Source organism: Brassica napus, chromosome C1 (genome assembly GCF_020379485.1).
Source record: "Brassica napus cultivar Da-Ae chromosome C1, Da-Ae, whole genome shotgun sequence".
Classification (NCBI taxonomy): domain Eukaryota; kingdom Viridiplantae; phylum Streptophyta; class Magnoliopsida; order Brassicales; family Brassicaceae; genus Brassica; species Brassica napus.
Genome location: NC_063444.1, coordinates 17,017,559 through 17,024,205, shown reverse-complemented (window position 1 = coordinate 17,024,205; position 6,647 = coordinate 17,017,559).

Genomic DNA, 6,647 nt, shown 5'->3' with positions numbered 1-6,647 from the left:
ATCCGTTTAGTGTTTAGCACTTTCTTGAATGATAGTAATAAGACTAATAATTTTTTGTTCAATGAAATTGTACTTTTAACTATATAGACTGAACAAAAAGTAAATATATAATAATAAATGTTTTAAGCAAAATTGCCAAAATAGAATGAAAATTCAAGGTGTTTGTCCTCTTAGTATATAATATATATCACCATTAAGTTGTCCATGTAGTATAATACTTTCTATAATACCAAAATTATCCCTACGTTAATCACATTTAATCACATAAAATACAATTACTATTTTTATTTATTAAACTTAATAAGAAAAAAATAAAAGGAAATTAATGTGATCATGTTACTCTCTCGTTTCCATTTTCTGTTTGTTTACTAAAATTTCATCTTGAATGACATCAAGAATACACGTGAGAAGATATAGATGATGACTTCAAATCATATCACTTTTGTAATGTGATAGGAAGCTCTATTATGGCATTATTCCTGAAGTATCATTTACTAGGCTTTGTTTTACTCGTGTTGTGGACTTGTTGTATCTCATTACAAAGAGCAAGTTATATATCATCGTCCTTTTTCGATAAAAGAAAGTTATAATCATCATCATCATCACAGAATCTTGTTCCTAGAATTTTGACGAACATGTAGAATCCTCAACAGGGGAAGATAATAGATTGTGTGGCAATAAATGTTTCTACAATAAATTTTTAGCAGAAAAGCCAACGCAACTTTTGTCTACGTAGAAACGTTTCTATAGAAAAACCATGTATACGTTATGTTTCACAGTTTTTTCACAACTTTTGTGGTTGATTTATGAACTGGGTTTGTTCATGTTCATCTTGAGGAAGTCAGACTATTTTTAAAATATTTTTTTAACATAAACTCTTTAGTTTTTGCAAAAACAGATCTTTTATCCGTAGAAAACACTTTTTACTTTGCGTAGAACTATAAAAAAAAATCTCGAATGCAATTTCTACCTCATATAGACGTTCGAGTAGTATCTAGATTTAGTATTCCAGGAATTTTAGAATATTTCATAAAAGTAGAAATTGCGGAAAGTAGTTATCTTTACAATTAGTAGAATTCACATTCCACATATTTAGAATTTTAATTAATAGTAGATAGTTCGTTCTAGAAAAAGTAGATGAACTTGTTTAATCTAGAATTCGTTTTCTATTAACTCATTTTCTATTAACTCATTTTCGGTAGAAGACGAAATCTACTTTTAGTAAAACATAATTTAAAAAATTTATTAACCAAGTTTTTCAACCAAAAATAAATGTCATGTGTATATGGGTGTTTTATTTTATATTTTTAATAAAAAATTTTATTCATAAAACTATTTATTTAATCAAATTTCAGAAATAGAAAAAGTAAAAAGGAAACAAAATAGACAAAAATTATTTTACTCGTACCTAGCCGACATGAACATGTAATTAATTTCTAGACGCAATGTCTCAATATTAACAATTAGGTCTAATCAAATCACTAAATAAATTAATTGAAAAATCGGTATAATAAAAGTGAGAATCGTTATTGACTTGGCATCCGCAATCAAGTAAATACGGAATGCAGCATCAAAAGCTCAATCATATTCATATTCTTTTTTTTTTGATCAAATTCATATTCATATTCATATTCAATCAAAACTGTTGCTACTCCATTAAAAAAACAAATAATTTTGTATATTTTCAAAACAAAAAAAACAGTTACTTACACACCTAATCATTTTTCAAATAAAAAACTAAAATGGAAAATTTTCTTAATAAATTTTGCATTAAAATTCTAAAACGACACTTGTTTTGAAACAATTTTTTTTTCTACAACGACAATTAAATCGAAACGGAGGGGGTATAATTTAACAATGATGTTAATTTGGTGTAGGGATTGCAATACACGGTTCACACACTCCCACACAAGCACTACCTATAATATAAGGCATATTTATAAAATCGTTTCACGGTATTTCTACTAATATTAAAAATTATATATCAGAACAATTATAGGAAGGATGGTGTTTCGACATTTGCCGCTAAATACACAACAAGATATACATCTAACGTTCGTACAAAACCCATAGTAGCTTTCATTGGCGTGCCCGAACTTGCGACAGAAGGTGTCTTAGTCATGTATATATGTTGTAATTTGTGAATGAAATGTTTGAAAATTGTATACCAATTTACAAATAGATAAATAAAAAAGAGAATTAGTTCAGTATACATAAACGATGTCAAAATTAGCAATCTACACATGATTTAACATATGTATAGATTACTCTACATTTTTTACCTTGAATTTCCAAAAATATCGTTCTTCACACTCTCTTTTTTCTTACACATTCTTACACTTTTTTTTCTTATACATTTTTACACTCTCTTTCCTTTTACGCATTCTTACACATTTTTACACTGTATTTTCTCTTACACATTCTTACACTATCTTTCCTCATATACTTTCACATTCACTTTCTTCTTATATTTTCATATTCACTTTATTAGTCTTAATTTAGAAAAACTACGAGCATATGAAAATAATATATTTGGGAGATCTTCCAAACAGTTTAACAACAATGACAACACGTAAAACTTTCAGCTAATGTAATTTGTAGTCGCTAAGTTATAGTGTTATATATGATCTAACATAACAGGTACCTGATAACAAATTATATATCAGCTACCATAACATGTACCAAGTAACAAACTATCTATCAATTTTCTTATACCAAATTATATATAAGGTAACATAACATATACCAGATAACAAATATTTTATTAGATAACAACAAGTTTATGTAGCATGTAACAAAATAATTTATCAAATAACAAACAATTTATCAAAAAATATATCAACTCGCAAATCATGTATCTATCAATTTATTAAGTAACAAATCATGTATGAAACAATGTATAATTCATTGGAAAGAGGACCTAGTCTCCATAGCTGCCCAACACAACACTTTTAAAATAGAACTTTGGGAGATTTGATTCTAACATGAAAATAGTGTTTTACCACAGCGATTGGTGTTTATGTTGGAGATAGTTAAAATACAAAATGAGTTGAATTTGGAATGGAAGAAACTGGAATAATAATTAGAAAGTAAAGTTAAGAAAAATAAAATACAGATAAGAATCGTGTATGTGAGAGGAAAGAAAAAAAAAATAGAACAAGATAATAAATAGGTAAAAGAGATAATGAGAAAAGGCAAAAAAATCATTTTTCTAACAAAAAGCTTACACACCTTATACATTTTACACACTTTACACACCTACATAAAGCTATTGGATTAAATTGATAGAGGTGTGTAAGCTTTTTGTTAGAAAAATAGGAGTAAAATATGCAGACTAATTCTGCACATTTTATTTTTCATGTATGGTTGCATGATGTCATGGAAGATTGTACTCCTATTTTGGCATACTAATGAGATCCTATCAGTTAGTATTATACATAGAAAATAATTATAAATATTAATATGATTAGATTTGCATTTTGCAGACAAATTTGAGATTAGATTTGCTTTTTGTAGACAAATTTGAGATTTTCGATGCCATGGCCTATGTAAGATAACTCGCATAGAAAAATGACATTAATTGTAGGTTTTATAACTCTTTTTAAGTTTATTAAGTTTAGTGTATTAAAATTTTCAATGATAGAAAGTAACATATAAAATGTAACATTAAAACGTTTCTGGATATGCAGGTTTTTCAGATGTGAGTTTGGATATGCAAATTTTTCAGATCTGTATCTGACTTCTGGAAGCCTTACATGGAAGTCGTCTAATTAAAATTCAATATTTAATTTTGCAAAAGTAACCAGAGACGACTTTTACCGACAATGAGACGACTTTCACCGACAGTGAGAAGACTTTCACCGACAGTTGGAAAAATTACATAGAAGTTTTCCGCTGGAAGACTTCCGTGTAAGTCATCTAGAGAAAGTCAAACTTCTGACACAATCCGGTCAATTGCAAAATTAACTTGTGTAACCTAGACGACTTACCATGAAGTCTTCTCTGGTATTTTCGAGATTTTTTTGTTAACAAATAAAAGTTGGAAGACTTCCAAAAAAGTCGTCTTTATAAACACACATAAAATCAATTGAAAAACTAGCATCTGTATTGACCGGAAGACTTCCGTATAAGTCTTCTACAACCAGTGAGATAACTTGATTAGCCTCTCCTATCACACAGAACTTCACCACGAAACATACCCACTTATTAATGACAAAGAATCATGAGTTTGAATCTTATAAATTTTATGATCAAAATCTTGGTTTTTTTTTATGAATATATAGAGAAAGTGAAAAAGTTGTAGTTTGCGTGCATACGTAATGAGATATGAAAAGTAAAAATTGAAACTTTTGTGCATTAAGAGTTTCAAATTGGTTGTTCATGGTGGCTTGGTTTATTTATGGCAATGACAATATTGTAAATACTTGATGAAGATGATGATGATGGAGTAAAATACTCATTTTCGAAAAAAAAATAATGAAATTTTCGTGAATAATCTAAACTTTTAGGGTGAATAAGACAAATGAAAGTTCCAAAAAAAATCATAAGTTAATTTTGTGTTTGACTTTTTGATTTGAGTCATATTTGAAATGCTTCCAACTTAATATATATCTTTAGTAGGCAAAAAGAGGAGAGGCAAACTAAATTAAAATTATAATATATTATTAAACAAACCAACTTTTACCGTAAATGTGCATACTTGTCTTCTTCTTTCTTTTTGTGCAACCAATGTGCATACTTGTCTAAATATGAAAAAATAAAACATCTTAGAGTTCATTCAACAGTGTAAACATTCACACATACTAATATACCGCAACTTAATTTGGCAAAATAATATTATACACTGAATATAGACCATTTTTATTGGTAAATATTTATAAGATATCTCAACAATTATTACTCTTAAATGAGAGAATAGTTTCTTATGAGAAAAATATGGTATATATTAGAAATTTATATAAATAACATATATATAAATATTTAATTTTCAAAGAAATTAAAATATAATTAAATATTAAATATATCAAAATTTTAGTTTTATTGAATTTAGATACTTAAACTATGAATTTTAGCAATGATGATGCTCATAGAAAATTGATATGATATAAACATAGAATGAAAATCAGTACTAACTAAAATACATTAAATACACCAAACATAAATTGACTGCTGGGCCAGTGGGTCCTTTAAAATTTTCCACCTTTATAAGGGCCAATAGGATGATTTGAGAAAAAGGAGAAAACCAAACTAAAAAAAGACCACAAAGATTGTCTCTTGGATTAATTTATCATCTTCTTCTTTCTAATTTTACTCGGGGATGTTCAAGTAAATTCAAACTAATTAAAATCAAACTAAACCGAATAGAAAAAAAAACTTAAACCAAAATAGAAAATGTACTTTGAATTTGATAATAACGAATAAATGAATGTTATTTTCCAAAAACTGTAGTTTTACGGATATAATTCAGTTTATAAACAGAAAATCCAATTAATTAAAATATAGTAGTATAGTTATATGTAAATTATATAATACAATTTATCATATATAAACCTAATTAATTTTATGGATAGTCTCGATGTTAAGAGCACTGATCATAGAATTTGTTATTTCTAAAAATTTAAAGTTTTCTAATTTTTTTTATTTCGAATGAAATAATTTTTTTTGTTGATAGATATTTATACTAATTTTAGTTATTTAATAATATTATAATATTACTAATTTCTTATTTTCATTTTATGAACATTACCCTAATATTATTTTTTATTTTTACTAGTTATTTTGCTTACTAGTTAAATAAAATAAAAAAATTATACTTAGAATTTATAGTACTGAGAACATTTTCATGTTCTAATAAAATTTATTTCTAATCATATAAACTAAAATTTCACAAAATGTACGAAAGATAAATATTTATAATTTTGGTATAAAACCGAAAATCAAGAATCAAAAGCATATAATCTAAACCAAAGTAGATATATTTTTAATATGATAGCTAAATTTTATAAACTGAAATACAAAAAAAAAGAACCGAAACGAGATCGAAATCCGAATTGAAAACTCCCTAATTATAACTTCTCTAGCTTTGGCTGCAATATTTCTCAATATATACAAAATAAATCCTTGCTACACTATGCTTTTCGATAGGCAAAATGTGGCTGAGCTTTATGTTATACTAAGAGGGTGGATATAAATGGCTTTATTGAAATTTTGTAGATTTTAATATGGTAGTGTATATATATACGTTTAAAATATATATATATATATACTATATTATCGATCGTTCGTTTCAAATGTTAGCTATTCAAAATTGTAGACGTTCTTTTGATATATCTAGCATTAAGATACATGTTTTGTCGGTATTACATGGGTTAGATGAATTCAAAGTCTATTGACCTAAGAGCCACTTGTATATTTCAGGCACATCTTATTCTTATATCAGCTACCTTTATAAATGTTAGGAACAAGAGAGTGAAAGTAATAAAGAGTCGAATACAAAACATGATTAGCTGATTGAAAATTACAAAACAGAAAGCATATAAACAATAATATAAAGATTGAAAACGTTAAAGAAATCGTTAAAGGAAAACGAGTTCACAGACTCGAGATTTGATCTTTTTCTTTATCCCATGTGTAACGGTTCTGTAAAA